Consider the following 19867-nt stretch of genomic DNA (forward strand, 5'->3'; position numbering starts at 1 on the left):
TACTTTCTGCGACTCTGTAGCTGGACCGCTCACAGATCCTTGGAGCTGAAGTCGTCTTTTCGGTAAGTGATTAGCCATTGCAGAGGTATCCAGCCTCTCCTGAGAGCATGGGATAGCCTGCTGGGCTTGTGGGAACAGTCCAACCTAGGTCCTAACTACCCCTGTTTGTAGGGTCAGTCCACTGTGTCTGGCTCTAGATTGGGCCAAGGTTGGCCCACGAGCTGCATGCCCGCTCTAGCTGTTTTTGGTGGGGCCCCACCACCTGTGTTTCCACTCAGCCCGGGGAACCTCCGCAATTTGGCATGGGGTGGTGGAGGGATCCAAGGGCAGTTTCACCCTATTCCCTGAGACTCCCCAGCCCAGGGGCTTCGGTGTGCCACCACCCCACTCAGTGAGTTTGTGTTTTATAGGCTGGCTGCAGCCCGCAGGTGGGTTCTGTTCGAGCATCTGGGGAGTGGGTTAGGACCTCCAAGCTGTTGCTTGTCCCAGGGCCAGGCTTACTGGTGGTCTGTGGAGTTTAGGGCCCCACTCACCTACAGTTCTTTAGATCCAGCAGTAGTGGCTCCATTCAAGTCCCTGGTCTCTGTGCAGTAGGTCAGACACAATGCATACTGGTCGAGGCCATCTTGGAACCTGTCCGAGACTCTGTAATATTATTTTAATAGCCTTCAGGGCACAACAATTGAGGATTAATTACTCTATTCTTAACCCTCTAAGATAGTCTGGCTTCCAGTGAAAATCACAAAAGTACTTGCACTTTATGGCTTTCCTTGCTCAGCTCTCTCTTCATGTCTTCTGGACCTCTGGCTCAATCTCCTACTTTTTCTAACTGCCTAATTATATTCTAATATCTTAATGTAAAGAGGAAAATTTTCAAATAGCTCTGGTAAGATGGACAGAGGACAAAGTATTGGACATTATTAATAGTGACAGTAATTTACCCTCAAGAGAATTTGTATGGAAAGCTCAATAATCTTCAATTTTAATATAAATATACATTTATGAAGATAGTCTCATATTTACCTATAAGTTTTACTTGGACTTGATAGGTAGTGGAGGGACAATCAAATTATTAATTCTTGCTTTGTTGTACTTATAACGTATATAAACTAATAGTGATTGAGAGAACATCCCATAAGATAATGTGTAGGAAGCAACAGTAGAATAATGTTTAAATCCACATGAACTTAGTGTCTCTCTTTGACTATTTCTTTACTCTATTTTCAGTTAGAAATATACAAAGTATATTAAAAGTTTACACACATATATATGATAATATGTAATTATATGTTTATAGAAATTGAGTGCTTGTACTTGAAGTGCATTGTCTTGCCCATATGCTTGTTATTACAGAACAACACAGAATGACTTCAAGATCACCTTCCCTGGATCTGTCCCTTAGTATTTGAATTCTAGACTTGCCATTTGTTATTGTTTGGGATTTTGAACATAACTGTTCTTTGATGTGATCATGTCTTTGTATTACTATTATCATGATCATGATCATCATCATCATTATTATAATTATCATTATTAATATTATTATTAGTAGTAGTAATAGTAGTAGCAGCAGTAGCAGCAGCAGCAGCAGCCATAGTAGTGTTTGTTTGTTTGTTTGTTTGTTTTTTTCTGGAGCTTGTTCTTCTTTTAGTGTTGTTACTGTGCATGGATGCAATCAAGGTGTTCTGTTTACTGATTGGTCCTTAACAAAGGGTTTTGATCAGGAATGGATCATAAATTTAAAGATCACTTATTTTGCTCAGACATCTGAAATTTTGAGCAAGTTTCAGTAGATATTGGTCCACAAACTATCATTATTATAGATTCTTAGATGAATTTTTCATATTATGATATCTAGAATGATATCATTGCTCATTTTATGGGCTACAGCATTAGGTATGAGGGAGGGGCTGTGGGAGAAATCTAAAGAGAAAGAGCACTTGAAATATCTTGTGACATAAAGGACAGTGCACACTAGAAGATCGGAAGTTAAAAGAAGGAGCGGATAACAGCCAGCATTTCAGAAGAAACAAAATTCCTAGTGGGTACAGACTCTCTGAAGTTTAGCTAGGTGGGGTATTATTATGAAAGTATCTTTGTTCCAGGCCAAAGCAGACCCTTCTTAAATGGTGCTAATCCCATTAAGAATTACAACCTCTCTTCCAGGATGAACCTTGACTGTAACATTAAGCTTCCTGTACATTGTTGTTTCTAAACACTGTATGTTTTATGTTTTTTATGCCTCACTTACTCTTTTTTATTGTAGACCTATGTAAACATTATCAGTAATAACAATGACAAATCTGCAGCACTGTGAAGTCTTGACAATTTCTAAGCCATAGAAATTACCTCATTTTTTAAAATTTAATTTCAGGCAAGTTACAATAGTCCTTGGTGCTAGATAGATTTTTTTAAAAAGTAGTTTTGGTTTTGGTAAGTATCTCCTAAGTCCCAGCGCTTACATGCTTGATCCCTACCTACCATAGATAGCACCTAGTTGGAAGTTGGTGGATGTTCTTCAGAATATTTGAGCCTAATCCAGTTTTTCTTCCTCTATATAATATTACATGTCACTATAGATCCCAAAGTAATGTGTTAACTCATCGTATACTGCAGTATCCAATTATGAGACAAAACAAACACTTAGTCACTATAATTTGATTATCACATATATTTGGCCACAGGGAGAGAAAGCTGACTTACAAAAGATTACTGAAAGACAAAGCTTGTGGAGTGTATTTGTGGACATAAATAAAGACACAATATGTTTAGAGTTTCCCAACATGTTTTCATGTTTTGGCCCCAAAGTATCAGAATGATAGCAAAGCAAATTCATTAATAACTATAACAAACAAAGAAACAAAAAGAGACGGTAACAGTAACTTCTAACACAATATCATATGTAACCTTGGAATACAGAGTTCAGTCAAAGAAAGTTGAGAATATGTGATCTTGTGCATGATTAAAATAACATACCACTTATAGAGAGTATATTATGTACCAGATACAGATTTAGAACTCCTTATGAATTGACTTTTCTTTTTTATTCTTCCAGTAACAGTAGGCTATATGAATTATTATGTTTTTTATATATCAAGAAAATGAGACACATGAATGGCTTTATTTCTCAGTCACAGAGTAATAACTACTCGGAGACATACCTGGGTAATCTAACTATTTAGTTTTCTCCAGTAATTATGCTTGTACAATGAAGCTTGAGATAGTGGATGGGTACTCCTTCATACAATGTGATTTACAGTACATCTGCTTTGTTCTTGCCTTAACAGTGGGAATGAAAGTGCAGATTTGCAGGGATACAGAACACTTTTTCCATTGACTCTTAGCCTGTAATTCCTCAACTTGACTCTCGTAGACTTTAGTTATTTACCTTTAGTTGTTTTGCTATGAAGCTACACATCATTGTGCCATGTAAGACTCTGATTTCAATTTAAGCAGCATGTATTAGTGTCTTAATTTCCTATATATATTCTGCTTTATAATGCAATTGACCAAGGAAGGTTGTGCTGTTTTGTCTCATTTGTTAGCCAGAATAAATAAACAGCCCTTACTTTTCAAGACCCTTTGCCAACATTAAATTAATTTAAAGTGTGTTTCATTCTGTTCTGTTCCCTGAATCTCTCTTCTTGCTGTTAATAATAATTATTACTCTTCCTTAGCTGTGTGATCAGCTAGTAAATTTCATCAGTTGACCAAACGAGGCAAATGGGATGAAGCAGAAATCTTAGATACATTTATATTACTTAAACTTCTACTATAAAGCGGAGTTCTTTCACATCTGTTGTTTTATACAGTGTGTGAAGTTATAAGCTTTATATACCAAGGATATATAATACATCTTAGGAAAAAAAAAACCACAAACTAAATGACATTATCTTGTTTGCTGCTATTGCTACCATGGACTTTAAGTATATAGGCATTATTTTAAACATTTAAAGCATTTGAGTGGGTGCAAATGAGCATTATAGAAAATATTACTTTGCATTATAAAGGGGTCTAGAAACCTTCAGTACTAACTATAAAATACTAGTTAGATATGGAAAACGAGAAACTAACAGTATCAGCCATTACTGTGTTCCGTGACAAAATAGCTGTCTAAAACAACGTAAATAGGGAGATATTTATCATCGCTCACAATTTGACATGTCCACCATGTCAGAGAAGGTGTGGTGGCAAGCTCATAGGGTTGCTATCAATACACACACACACACACACACACACACACACAGTGTTGTGATGATAAGCGGCTTTTATTTAAGTGGGATCCTGCCCAAGGGATGGCACCAACCCAGATTCAGGGTGGATCTTCCCTCTTCAGTTAGTCATGTGTGGAAACATCTTCACAGACATGGCCATGTGGATGTCCTCTAGGTAACAACCCTAGCCAAGTTTAATGAAAACTACCAACTGCAATTCTACACATTGCCAACACTTGGAGAATCTTGTGGATGAATCTGGGGAAACACTTTGCTCAGTGGTCGCTTTCAAGCAAGAAAAGACCCCCTTTGCATTTTCGATGTTAGATTTTTCATTTTACACTGACATGTTTTACACACGTTGGAGGCTTCAGTAGGCAGGTCCCTTTCCTCAAGTACTGGTACTGCTGTTTCAATGTGTAACACTAGGGCTGTTGACAACGGCAGGAATATCACTCCTGCTTCCTCAGAAGGCAGCTTGTTTGCCACTTTAAAATTGCCCATGCTCTTGTCTGGTCCAAATCGAACACTTTTGTATCATTCTCCTCGGTGCTTTCTCTCACTCATAGGGGATCCAGATAAGAGCTGTGAGTGTTAAACCTGACCCACTCTAGATATTATTCTGTCTTGACATTTCCTGCACCTAACCAATCACTTCTTTACTTCTGAATTCAGTCTCACTTGCTTGTCTTCATAGACCATGGGAAGAATGTAGACATGTTCTTTGTCATAATGTGACAGGGATGGTCCAGCTAACAGAATCTCTGCTCCTTTTGAGATGTCATAAATGGGAGTGAATTCTGGTCTTTACAGCTCCACAAGAATGGTCCAGGGATGTCTGCTTATAGCAATCTATGGCTTTACTCATGAGTAGCTGCAAAACTCTTCAGCTTTTCCCCTACATCCAGCTAAACAGAACATGTAGTCAGTTTTATTTCAGCACTAATTTTCTGTGTTACTTTTCATCTTTATTTCTGTGGCAAAACAACAGACAACGTAATTTAAGTTAGATATTTGTTTTTTTTTTAATTTGATATCTGCAGGTACAATTTATGATGGTGGGAAAGGATGGAGACAAGAGCCAGAGGCAGCACAGAGAGAGATGTATGCTAGTGTTGGGCTTCTTTCTTTCATTACCTACAGTTCAGAAACACAAGCCAAGGAAGGGTGTATCATATATATTTATGGTGGCTCTTTCCTTTTCCATTAATCCACACAGAAAACACTTTCATAGACATGGCCAGAAGTGTGTTTTATAGATGATTCTGAATTTACATAAATTGACCATGAAAATTTCTTATAAGAACTGATAAACTCTGAATATTAGGCCAACTTTGAGATCTAGTCTTCTTCTAACATTATCCAAAATTGGAACTCACTTTTTACATAGGCATGGCAATACAGAAGTGAACATGTTGTTCATGATAGCCACAAGGTGCAAAGATGTATGGCTTTGTAATTAGTAGCCTGGTTTTGCTGCAAAAGTGACATTTTTGAAGCTTCCCATCTTTCTATTGAGGATAGTCTTATTTCCAAGAGTTGTAATATGTTCTGGTTACCTTTGCATTTTTCCTAGAGGTCTATATGGGTCATCAATGTCCAGTTTGGTTTAAATCCTGATAGTATGTTGTAAGACTTTCTGAGGATATTTGAACCAATATCTATTGATTTGAAATGGTGCACCAATTGAAGAAGTGATTTCATCCAGTTCAGCTTGGTAAGCAAGTAAGTTTATTAGGTTTACATCAGAAGCAGGGATAATTCAAAGACAACTACATATCATCTATAGAAGCTAAGTCCTTTTCCATCTTTTAGAAAGTAATACCAATGACTCTCCTCACTCCCAATACTTTTTCTTTTTGTAATTTCTGAACATATCCTCAAGAATTGTGTAACCTGCTGATACTACTGGATCTAGTAAATCAAGTTAGACTCTTGAAACTTTTAATCCTTTCAGGAGAGAATGTTTTAATTTGGAGAAAAATCTACACAACAAGTGCTGCATTCCTTTAGCTCTACATTCTTTCTATCTCTTCTTTTGTGATGTGTGTCAACCTTAGCATGGGATGAAACTTTTTACGTTGATCACCAAGCATTGATCCACTATGTCACAGCAACAGTCACATATTCTTGGAAGACCGACTTGTTATGAGCCTCTGATGTTGCCACTGCCTACTGCAAAAGTTAAGTATTCCTCCATGCCCAAAGCTGAGAGAGCAACAGTATTCTGAGACAAATAATTAAGAGACAATATCATATGCATATCATACTTGGTTAAAAAATGTGTTAGTTTACTTTTCTGTTGCTTTGATAAAATATCATAACTAAAGGAAACTTGTGAGGGAGAAAGAGAGAGAGGGGGGTGGCGGTGGAGGGAGAGAAAGAGAGAGAGAGAAAGAGAGAGAGAGACAGAGAGAGAGAGACAGAGAGAGAGAGAGTCAGAGAGAAAGAGAGAGAGAGAGGGAGAGAGAGAGAAAGAGAGAGAGAGAGAGAGAGAGAGAGAGAGAGAGAGAGAGAGAGAGAAGAGATTGTTGGGACTTGACTTTTTCCAGAGTGGCAATAGTCCAGTTGATGGAGAAGCATGGTAAGAAGGAGCAAGGTAGGCATATCAGCTTCCTTGTCCTTGTGAACCACCATAGAACTGCCTTTCATCATTTCCTACAAGTCAGAAGCTCAGTTGGTGTGTTTTGCCATTCTTAGCCAGGCTTGAAGTCACTTGAGGACAAGCTACAGTGTCACCTGCCTGCCAGACCCTTGACTCAGAGGTCTAACAAGCCCTGAGCTGGGCTCTGTAATGTATAACTGGCACTGATGTTGGGCAAAGAAAGTGTGGCTGTACTGGTCATAGGCCAAGGGGAAAATATACTATTATGATTCTGCTAAATGGAAATTATATTAATCAACATCCTAATAGTGTATCACTATAGCAACAGATTAATGAATCTCTCAACCCTCATCACAGAAGCTTCTATTTTTAGTAGATGATGTTTAACACAATAGTTCACCACTGACCAAAGTGCAGAGAATAACAGCCTGCAGAAAGCTCAGCCTTAAATGGAACAGTTTATACTGTGCTCCTCCTCTTAAGGCTCATGGCAGGAAGAATTAGGACATTGGAAGGAAGAATCCCCTATAAGACCCAGTGCCACCAATACCAAAAGCCTAGGATTGGATGTGAACTGAGGAGGTCAGGTCTTAATCACTCCCCTCTTAGAAAGTGGAGTGTACACAAAATAACTTACTGGTGGCCACTATTCATCGCTCTGAGATTCTAAGATCACCTAGCCAGGAAATGCACCTTGGTGCAAGAATTAACCAATTCTAAAATATCCCTGACCAACAAAACATCATATGAACCTCAGAAAAGATACTGTTAAACATTCCTTTCTTGTTCTTCATGAATGTTCCTACACTTTCTTTGGAAGAGACTTGTTGCACAAAAATTTGACTCAAATAATCTTTTATAATGTGGACATTAAACTCCTAGACTTGCCAAACACCAGGCCCCAGTCCTTATTTAACTCAAGGTTTTGATAGACCTCATATGCATATGCATGTGCCAGTATACCATGAATGTCAAAGCCTGACAAGAAATCAAAATTCATAGACAGACTGAGAGAATTGGGATGCCAAGTACCTTGTTAGTCTCCCTGGAACATTTCACTGCTTGTCTGGATTTAAACTAGGAACAAATGATTACCAGCCAGTACAAGATTTAAAGGAAGTCAACAAAAGGGTAGAGGGCATTCATTCCCTAACTCATAAACTGTGTTGAGTATGCTCTCAGTGGACTGACATACATACATACATACATACATACATACATACATACATACATACCTACATGTATCTTGGACTTAAAAATGCTTTTTTTCACTATACTTCTGGTGCCTAAATGTTAACCTCTGTTTGCTTTTGAATGGACTGCTCTGGACAATATTTTTAATGAACAACTAACTTGGACTATTTACCACATAGTTTCAAAAACTCTCCTACAATCTTTGATAAGGCTCTCCATGTGGATTTGAATATTGCCTGAAGTGTCCCCAGGAAATGTTGCTCTAATATGTGAATGACCTGCTGATCACAGTCATCCACATGGACACCTGAAAACTAGCCACTCAAGGGTTCCTAAAAGTTCTCCAATGTCTGGTGTACTGGGTGTTTGTCAAAAAGGCCCAAATTGGCATCAGAAAGGCCATGTACCTGGGTTTTGACCTACATGAAGGTAGGAGGCCCTTGTCCATGTCACTTTAACAGACAACATTGGAAATTTTGAGGGAATTTTGAGGATCTGTTGGATACAGTAGGCTCTTGACTCCTGGATTTGCTGACTTAGCTAGATTTTTATATGAGATCACCAAGGGGCCTAAAGGTACCCTTCAGTGGGCTGAGGCTGAAGAGATGGTTTTCTGACAGATGAAACAAGCCCAGCTTTCCACTCTGGCCTTATCAGCTCCTGATTTTAATAAGCATTTCTGATTACATGGGGTCCCATGGCCTATCAAAACAGTTAACCCTTGTGGCCTCTGGATGGCTGATCTGCCTAAGAATTATTGTAGCCACTGGCTTATTGACAGAAGACTCAGATAAATTGACTTTGTGGCTTAACTTGATCATTACCACCACTCATGCTGTAGAGAGCCTACTCAGGATTACCCTGACCACTGGATGAGTGATGTGTGGCTGGCTCAATATCAAGCTCTCTTCTTGAACCAACTAAAGTTGACCAATCAACTTCTCTCAATTCCACTATTCTGTTGCCAAACTCTACAGGAAAGCTCATTCATGACTGTGTGAAAATAACATCAAATTTCCACAGATTGAGACCTGATCTAACTGATGTGTGTTGCAAAGATTGGGATCTCACTATGTTTGTGGATGAGAGCAGCTTCACGGAGCAGGGATATAGGTTTTCAGGGGCATCAGTAGTGACTTTACTTTTGGGCACCATGGTTGCCTAAGAGAATCTTAGCCCAATGAGTGGAATTAATAGCCCACATCTGTAGTGGATGTAAACATGTTTTTGTTTTGATCTCAAGTGTGTGATGTAAAAGTACCTGCTATAAGGGTATGTGATGTTTGTCCACTGGAAACAGACTTGCGAGAGGGTATGTGATCTTTGTCATCTGGGAGCTGCCTTGTGTTGGGGGCATGATCTTTGTCAGTTGTAAAACATCCTGGTACAGACTCTGAGAGATAGAAGTAGGGGCACAACAAACAGAGAGGCATCACTTTGCATTGCTTCACATTGCTTGGCTGCACATCAAAGAGGCTGCTTTTGGTCCCTCTGTTGCTTCTGCTGTTACTTGTTCCTGTTGCAGTATTTGCTATTGAAAACCTGACAGTGAAGAGTAGAATTGACCCAAGGATCTGAGCCTAAAAAGTTCTATCTTCACTGTCCCTGACTACCTTCATTTTTTCCTATGTAGTGTAGGTGGGTTGGAAGGGTGGTAGAGACATTAAAGAACCCCAAATAAAGTAGGTTTTAAAAAATAAAAACCTACACTCATCCAAGTGCTTAAGTTTGGCCAAGACAATAAATACCTACACAGACAGCAGATATATATTTGCTAATGTACATGTACATAGAGACATATGCCAGGAAAGAACATTTCTTATAGTTATAAAGAGTACCATCAAAAACAAACAAGATATCTTAGACCTAGTGACAACCATACGGCTATAATTCACTCCCCTGGCCATCAAAAAGAATGGCTCATGGAAATCATAAAGGTAACTATGTCAAAGGAAGTGGCAAATGCTTCAACCCTGTGCAACTTGGTTCACCAGCCCTTTCAGAACTACCCTTTTACTTTAAAGAAGTCCTTGGGGCCATTCAAAGGCTCTCCAACCCTTCTGCCATGGAAGGATGACACTTCATCACTGACAAAAGATGAAACCTTCTCCAGATCCTGGGAAGGGTGTTGGTACAAAATTATATATTGGGACTCATCTAGGTAATAATAAATTGACAAATTTAATCAACAGGGTGGCACTATATCCCTTTCCAGGACTAGATTCTGCAATATATAGTCTTCAGATATCTTTCCTGCCAGGTAACCAACCCTTATGGAATTAGTAAAAGAGGAAGGGGAACTGCCCTAGGTATATACTGACAATTGGACTCAACTAAGATCAAACTTGGCCAATATCGATACATATATTTGCTAGTTTTTCTAGACACCTTTCAGGGTGGGTTGACGCTTTCTGACAAAAAAAAAAAAAAAAAAAAAAGGAAATGCTACATGTAGTTGCACAGAAACTCTTTGAAGAACTCATTTCCAAGTATGGTATTCCATCAGCCTTAGGATATGACAATAGCCAGCATTTATATCTCAAGTTGTAAAAGGTATAGCTAGAACATTGAAGTGAATTGAAAATTACACTGTACATATCACCCTCAGAGTCCAGGACAGGTAGAAAGAATGAATCAGACTCTAAGGGAGACCATAACTAAACTAACCATAGAGACTGTTTTGGACTGGACAACACTCCTCCTCATTGACATATGAAGAGTTAGAAACACTCCCTATATTCAAGAAGTGACTCCGTAAGAAATTACATATGAAAGACCCCATCCATATGCTCTAGACTGAAGCCTGAAACAGTTTCAGAAGTACTTAACACTAAGTCTAGTCTGTCCCGGTCTGACAAAAGACTCAGGATGAACTGTTTCCCCTGTTACAAGATATGCATGTCCTTACCCCCAATCTACAATATACAAGTCCCCACCCTACCGGCCCTGCCCTACATGGTTCCACCAGGCTACTGAGTCTGGGTTTAAGGGTATCAAGTAGACTTTTTGACTCCTCACTGAAAGGGACTGTATATGGTGATCCTGACCACCAAGGTTGATAGAATTCATTTCTCGATTCATCAGTCCCACCTGAAGGGGGCACCTAAGGAAGAAGACTCCTTGAAGATGCATCAATTGACTATTCAGTGAGATCTCACTTGCCTGCTAAAGCTAAGACTAGTCAGATCTTGATTCATTTCTGTTGGGTTTTCATGCCCCGGGTCTGTCCCCAACTATTATCACCCTGATGTTTATGACTGAAAACTACTCAACTCAACACTCAGGTGGGTTCCATCATGGTGCTCAGCATACGATAATGGGTGTGCTGACCTTTTAGACAGATCTTTTCTACCAATAGCCAGGCTCAGGATCATACATCTAATCCTAGGCTGGCTTGATAGGATAAGGATTTGAAGCAGGTTCTATAACCCCTACCTGGAAGGGGTGTGGAAGACTCAATTTTGAAACTTAGCTTTGGAATTCCCAAATTTATGTTTGTTTCACTAATCATGAATTAAGTTGTAAAAAAAGATGGTTAATATCACTATAGAAATTGGGGATGTGAGACTTGGCCCTCTTGGTTTTATACAATGATCTCCATTACCTTGGAGGCCAACTGAGCTTGAAAAGCTCCTGATTACTAAAACCCTGAAACTATAACTCTAAAAACTTGGGATGTGCCCCAGGAGACATCTGGGATAAAGGATAGACCTGGCATATCAGAAAATACCAGACAGGCTAAGATCTGGAGATTGATTCTACTATCCAAAGACAGCCCTTTAAGCCGCTCCAAAACCCTATAGGGCCACAGACTCTGGTTTTGGTCTAGGTAATAAGTGGATGAAGACCTCCCTATTTGGCTATATAGCTCCATGTCATTCCTTATTTCTTCTATTTTGATGGGTCATCTGGAAGGGTCAATATTAGACTCTGAGAGATTTTCCTCAAATGACAACATAGAGCCGGCCCTATCCTAGTATCTTTGCTTGTGGGAGTTGGCATTGCCAGGTCAGCAGGATTAGGCACTACCTCCCATATTGATGGCAAAAGAAATCTAAGAATGTTAACTGAACAGGTGGATAAAGACCTGAGACACTGCATTTCACAATCCAAAGGCTAGAGCATCAGTGGATTGTAGCTGAAGCAACCTACAGAACAGAAGAGGATTAGATTTGTTGTGTAAAGAAGGTAGACTTTGCATGGCTTTGGGGAAGGCTTGTATCCATGTTAGTCACTCTGAAGTCATCACGGAGACTTTAGCCAAGGTAAAAAAAAATTCTAACACAGAGAGAGCAAGAAAGACAACAGTGCCAGGACTGGTTTCAAAACTTGTTTAATTGGTCTCCCTGGCTAGCAACCCTGCTCATTGCCCTAGCTGATCCTCAGGCTCCTCTGTTTTTACTGCTCCTCTTTAACTTCATTCAAAAAAGAAACTATTAGATATATGGTTATGAGAACTTCATATAAGGCTTTGTATATGGCAGATGATCAATGATTCAGTCTATTTCATAAAAATAGGGAGAAAATGAAAAATAGAAGCTTGGCATGAATATTGCCATCTTAAGTCAGCCATGCATTTTATGGGGCTTGGATACCATTTAAGATCAAGCCAAGAGAAAAGCCAAGTTGTGTTTTGTCCTTTTTGTTTTTGTTTTGTTTTCTTGATTCCTTTCACATTCCAACCACAATACCCATGCCTTGGGAACCTATTAGTATGAAGCCATCTTGCCATTGTTCACTCTTTTGCACTATTAGATGGTCTACCTTCTTGTTGGTTTCTATCTTCTGATCTTAGATACCTTGCTTGTGGTTTTCAAACTTAAACTTGCTCGCCTAAAAGGGTCTCGGTTACAGTATCAGGTTTATGTTGTGTCTATGGCTGGTCAGTTTACTGATCAAATGAATAAAGTTGCTTTGATTAAGAAAACTTGGTTTGTATTGAGTGTTGGATTTTTGGTAGACTCGGTAACACTTATGTGACCACAGTGCAATTTAAAGGGACTGTTTGAGCATGTATCCTTAAGTCCTGAATTTGAGTAGTAATTTGGTGTGATATTTAGGTCCAAAGAATTGTGATATGTGTCAGTTATTGTTGTTTATGTACTTCTTGAGAAATTTGGATACTCTTCTATTTACTGATTCTTTGTTTTCATTGGATAATTTAGAGAAATATATTTAATTACATATTAGACACTCATTTCATCAGTCATTGAACCAAATGACTAATAACAAGTCTATGTTCTTTTGATAATAGCTCAACCTCCTCCAAACTTTTTTCTCACTTTTATATTAATATTATCCTTATTTTCCTTAATATATTTTTAATAATTTATTTATTTATTAAATATATTTTATTAATTTATTCATATTACATCTCAATTGTTATCCTATCCCTGTATCCTCCCATTCCTCCCTCCCTCCAATTTTCCCCTTACTCCCCTCCCCTATGAATGTGACTGAGGGGGACCTCCTCCCCCTGTATATGCTCATACAGTATCAAGTCTCCTCTTGGTAGCCTGCTATCCTTCCTCTGAGTGCCACCAGGGCTCCCCATCCAGGAGACATGGTCAAACATGGGTCACCAGAGTTATGTAAAAGTCAGTCCCCACTCTCCACTCAACTGTGAAGAATGTCCTGTCCATTGCCTAGATCTAGGTAGGGGTTCGATGTTTATTGCACATATTGTCCCTGGCTGGTGCCATAGTTTGAGCAGGACCCCTGGGCCCAGATCATCCCGTCATAATGTTCTTCTTGTAGGTTTCCAGGACCCTCTGGATCCTTCTATTTATCTATTCTCCCAGGCTTCCCTCACTTAGAGTCCCAATAGGATGTCATTCCTTCTGTCCCACTTTCCTAGTAAGTGAAGACTTTCATGGGACATGCCCCTTGGGCTAGTGTCCAGATATATGTGAGTATATACCATTTGAGTCTTTCTGCTTCTGGGTGAACTCACTCATTATGATCATTTCTAGTTCAATCCATTTGTCCACAAATTTCGGGAATGCCTTGTTTTTAATAGCTGAGTAGTATTCCATAGTGTAAATGTACCACAGTTTATTTATCCATTCTTCTACTGATGGACACTTAGGCTGTTTCCATGTTCTGGCTATTATGAATAAGGCTACTTTGAACATGGTTGAGCAAATGTTTCTGTTGTGTGCGGGAGCATCTTCTGGGTATATTCCAAGGAGTGGAATAGCTGGGTCTTGAGGAAGCCTTATTCACATTTTAAAAATCACAATCACGTAGAGGACATAGATCCTTTGATAAAGTCACTTAGTACTACATGTGTGCCTCACTGGTGACTTCCACTATGAGAAAGTCAGGCCACTGTACGACTTTCATTCTAGGTTTTTCAGGCAACATGATGGGTAGGAATCTACATGTGACAAGTCACAATAATCAGAGCCTTATTCACATGATAATTACTGATACTAGTTTACTTACTATTTCCATCACAATATACGCATTTAATTTCTTGGCTAAAATGGTCTCTGTTGCTCTCTTTCATGTGTGTTATGTGACCTTTGCATGGTACTTAGCAGGGTACATGGGGCAATAATTTAAAACACTGACACAAGCCATCATTTTTGGTTTCACCCTACTTTGATGCTCCGTCCTACCCTCCCCCCTCCTTCCCCCCCCTGTTACCCTCCCTCCTTTTTTCCCTCCCTTGCTCCCTCTCCTCTTTCCTCTTTCATTATCCCTTCCTTTCATTTAATCTCATTCTCTGCACCAAATCCACTATAGGTTCTAATGGGAAGATTTACTCTAATATTGTACAGCAGCTTCTATGTAGCAAAATATGCTCTGCCCATAATTTACATGTGTGTCTAGTTACAAAATATTATAAAGCCTCTGCTATTATGCTTATATCCACCTAAAATTATCTGTTTTCATTCATTTCCTACTGATGTGTGCATTGTTATCATACGAATCTCAGAAGGTAAAGATAAGTCTCTTTTCTCACCATCAGTCATGAATTGAAATTCCAGAGGAGACATTCAAATGCTCAAACTTCTCACGGCCCATCATATAATAAATATATGTTAATGGCACATGTTCAATAATAGCAACATTAAACCAATTGCACTCCTTTCTTTCAAGAATTGCAGTCAGACATTATCCAGCATCGTAAACAAAAAGGGAAACTTTAAAAGAAGACTCCAAAGTAGAATTCTCTTTTATGATGTTCATTTAATTTCAAGACTGGACTTGCCCCCTAGCAACCAGTGAATATAAATATGAGCAGTCCACTGGACGAGCCATTTCACAGAGGCAGGATCTCAGGGTTATAAAAACAAAGTCAGCAGAAGAAAAGGAGTGTGTACATGCTTGTATTGTTCTCTATCCTTTGAAAATAACTGCACTGCCTATGTTTCTTTGCATTGCTCTATTCAGAAAATGGGCTTTGTGGAAAAAAACTGTATTATTGTGTTTTAAGATGCTTTTTAATCTAACTAATCAGTATGTAGCCAGTTACTTATCAGTTCTATCATCCTGGGACCTTTTTTCCTCTAGGATTTATAGTACGATGTCTTATTCCTAAAGGGATATGAAAAGTCTAGCTTGATGAGCTAGTTCTGTGCCCTTGAATGAAAAGGACCATTAACTCTATTGCACACTCATTGGTGTACAGGTATTAATTTAATTGTTCCTTTATAGGAAGCATGGCTGGAAGCAATTAAAACTTACTAATTTGATTTCTTCATGGTTCTTGCATACGTTGGATAGTTTATTATAATCATAAATGTATTATGAGTTATATAATACATTATGTTCTATTAGTTTATAATTAGCTATAAATTTATTCTTACTTTGGTAGTGATAACATAATAAATAAATTACTGCCTAAGGCCATGATTGATAATAAATCTATGCATTTTATTTCAAAGAACTAGAACATTTGCCAAATTTTATGACAATTACCTAATCTTTGCTAGTTTAATGTATAGCAAGCAGAGTTATCCATCTCTATCCCTGAAGAAAGCTCTGAACTGAAGTGCAACAAAGTAATGCCTTTGCTGGGCAACTTTAAATAGTGGTGAATAAATCTCAGAAAATACAAATCCTCTGTTCATAAAGGCTTATTTTCCCTGGACATCACACTTGTAAACAATTTCCATTACCTAGGGAACCAGCAATTTTAGACTTTTATCTGTGGATAAAATCCTAGAATACACATTCTTTGGATATAGTCTGAACAGGACAGAAAATTTCTGACTATAAATTAGATATATATAGTTATCGTGATCTATGCTCATTACTCTGCTTTGAAAAAAGTAGTTTCACCAGTTTTAATAATTCCACTCCACATCTAAGAATTTATGTTGGAAGTAAAAGCTTGTGAGTTTCAGCTATTAATCTTTCCTCTATGGAAAAACAATGCAATGTGTTTGGCTGGGAGAAGAACTTCGGGGTGTTCACTCTGTACTGCTAAAGTTTAGAACCAATCTCCTTAAATTTCAGTGACATATCTTTGCTTTGTTTACCACAAAATAATTCTCAAACATGTCCTGATGCAACCTACACCAGGTCTGTGGTCATAAGAAGCATTGTAGATTAAATTGAGTTTTGGGTCTAACTCTCTTGAAACTCACTCACTCACACACACACACACACACACACACACACACATACACAAACATTTTTTAAAATGTTGTGTGAAGCAGCTGGGGAATAAAAACAAGGCCCCTCCCACCTTTTTTTTGAACTTGTGTATGAAAACAACTCCCTATGTCTTCGTCATAATTGCTTAGTTATCTTATCAGAAAATCTTTGTTGTTACACAGTTTTTGCAGATAACACTACAGAAGAAAAACTACAAGTGATATATCATCATGGTGAATGTTCCTTGAATTCAAAGTCCAATTATATATTGAGATGGGCATTTTATGTGTTTGTCATATTAGAATAATTAGTTTTTCCCACAGATTAGAATGTAAGCTTTCAGAAGAGTACTCATGGTGTACTTGGCAATACAAACATTATTGTGAAAGCACAGTAGAGCTTTGGTCTTTTCCGGATAATTATGAGTAAACGATCATTTTATGATGAAATCATCTTCAGTTTGTGACTCTCAACTCATTTTTCCATCTGGTGTTTGTCATGGAAAGATGTCCAGTCAGCAGAATTAAACAGCTTGAAAAATAGATTCTAAACTTATTTGTGCTTATGAAGGGCCCTCCTTTATATATATATTTGCTAATTCTTTTTATTATTCTCTCATTCTTTCATCCATTATCTCTCTTCCTCCCTGTTTCTTCTTCTCTTTAGCTGTCTATCCTAAAAGGACAAAAGAGTACTTGCTTTTTATTTCTAATTTTCTTTAAAATGTCAAAGTATAAGAATTACTTTCTATTAATATTTTTGTCTTTTATAGAAGATAAGTGCCAGTCTGCATGTTTGTTCCTTAGATGATGTCCAGATTTGCAAAGAAGCAGGATTGTTAAATAGTACTTTCCTGGTTTTTTCCTAATGTTTATTATCTATCTATCTATCTATCTATCTATCTATCTATCTATTATCTATCTATCTATCTATCTATCTATCTATCTATGTATTATCATCTCTTATCTAATCACTGATACAGGATGGTTAAATAGGACCTTCCTTTTTTTATTCTTAATGTTTATTATCTATCTATCTATCTATCTATCTATCTATCTATCTATCTATCATCTATCCATCATCTGTCTATCGATCTATCATCTATTATCTAATCACTGATGTTAGCTCCCTCCCATCCGACCCTCCCGCCATTTTTCTCCACCCATCCCCTACTGTTCAGAAAAGGGGAGCCAATTTCAATCCACCTGAGCACATCAAGTCACAGCAGGACTGAGTGCATCTTTTTCCCCTGAAGCTTGGTGAGGTTGCCTTACCAGAAGAAAGCAAACCAAAAGCAGGCAACAGAATCCATGTCAGAGACTGGCTCCATTCTCCTTACTAGGGGACCTATACGAAGACCGAGCTGTCCATCTGCTATATCTGTTTGGATATATAATGGTCTTTGGTTGGGACTTCAGTCACCACAAAATCCATGGGCCCTGGTTAATTTTCTCTGTTGGTCTTCTTGTGAAGCTGCTGTCTCCTCTGGGTCCTTCTATTCCCCCTCCTTCCTACTCTTCTACAAGTCTCCCTCCACTCGCCGAATGTTTTAGCTGTGAATCTCAGATTCAGTTTGGATCCAGTGCTATGTGGAGCCTCTCAGAAGATGGCTATGTTATGTGCCTGTCTGTAAACATAGCAGAGTATCATTAACTGTGCCAGGACTTGCTTCTTTTCCATGGGGTGAGTCTCAGGTTGAGGCAAGCATTGATTGGGCATTCCCCCAATCTCTGCTGGATTTTTATCCCTGCACATCTTGTAGGCAGGGAAAATTTTGAGTAGAAGTTTTTTTGAATGGGTTGGTATTCCCCTCCCTCCACTAGGAGTCCTGTCTACTTAGAGGGTGGCTTCTGCAGTCTCCATGATCCCTGCTACTAGGATTCTCAGTTAGAGTCACCCCCATATCCTCCCAGGAGCCTACACTCTCATAAGTCTCCAGCTTGTCACAGAGATGTCCCCATCCACTGTTCCTCTCTTTTCTTTGTAGGCCCTCTATCTCCTGTTCCACTCTCCCCAGGTCTGATTTCCACCCTCATTTCTCTCCAGGATCCCTCTCCTACCCTGTCCCTGCTATTTAACTGTATCTGCTGTCTATTCTATTTCCCCTTCTGAGTGAGATTTATGTATCCTCCCTTGGATCCTCCTTGTTACTTATCTTCTTTGTGTCTGTAAATTGTAGTATAGTAACCCTGTACTATATGGCTAATATCCACTTAAGTGAGTACATACCATGCATATCTTTTGGGGTTTGGGATACCTCACTCAAGATGATCATTTCTAGTTCCATCCATTTGCTTGCAAATTTCAAGATACCTTTGCTTTTAATAGGTGAGTAGTATTCCATTGTATAAATGTACCATAGTTTATCCATTTGTATAAGTTTGTTTTCCCACACACAATGGAAGAGTGTTCCTCTTTCTCTACATCCTTGCCAGTATGTGCTGTCACTTGAATTTTTGATCCTCGCCATTCCGATGTTTGTAAGATGGACTCTCAGAATCGTTTTGATTTGCATTTCCCTGAACACTAAGGACACTGAATATTTCTTTAAGTGTCTCTTATCTATTCAGTATTGCTCTGTTAAAAATTCTGTTTAGCTCTGTACTCCATTTTTTAAAAATCAGATTACTTGGTTTGTTGGTGTTTAATTTCTTGAGTTCTTGATATATTTTGTAAATATATATTCTTTTGTCAGATGTACAGTTAGTGAAGATCTTTTTTCAATATGTAGACTGCCGTTTTATTTTATTGAGAGTGTCTTTGGCCTTACAGAAGATTTTCAGCCTCATGAGGTCTCATTTATTGATTATTGCTTTTAGATCTTGAGCTGTTAGTGTTCTGTTCAGAAAGTTGTCTCCTATGTCAATGAGTTCAAGGTTCTTCTCCAGTTTCTCTTCTAATAGATTTATTGTTTCTGGATTTACACTGAGGTCTTTGATCTACTTTGTATCACCTTTGTGCAGGGTGATACATATGGATATATTTGCATTTTCTACACATAGCTGTCCAGTCAGACAAGCAACATTTGTTGAAGATCCCAGTTCCATATTGTCCTGTGATTTTCAAAGAACTTTCTTTTACCCATGCCGTCCTTGCCATTTTACTTTGAATAAAATTGTTTTATCTCCACAACTAAGTAAAATATGTACTTATGCTATGCTCAAAAGAATTCCTTATAAATCTCTCCCTATGAATAAATCATCTTTTAACAGTTCAAATGAGTACTACTATAGCTTCCAGAATC

This window comes from Acomys russatus, chromosome 24 (assembly GCF_903995435.1).
Source record: "Acomys russatus chromosome 24, mAcoRus1.1, whole genome shotgun sequence".
NCBI classification, from domain to species: domain Eukaryota; kingdom Metazoa; phylum Chordata; class Mammalia; order Rodentia; family Muridae; genus Acomys; species Acomys russatus.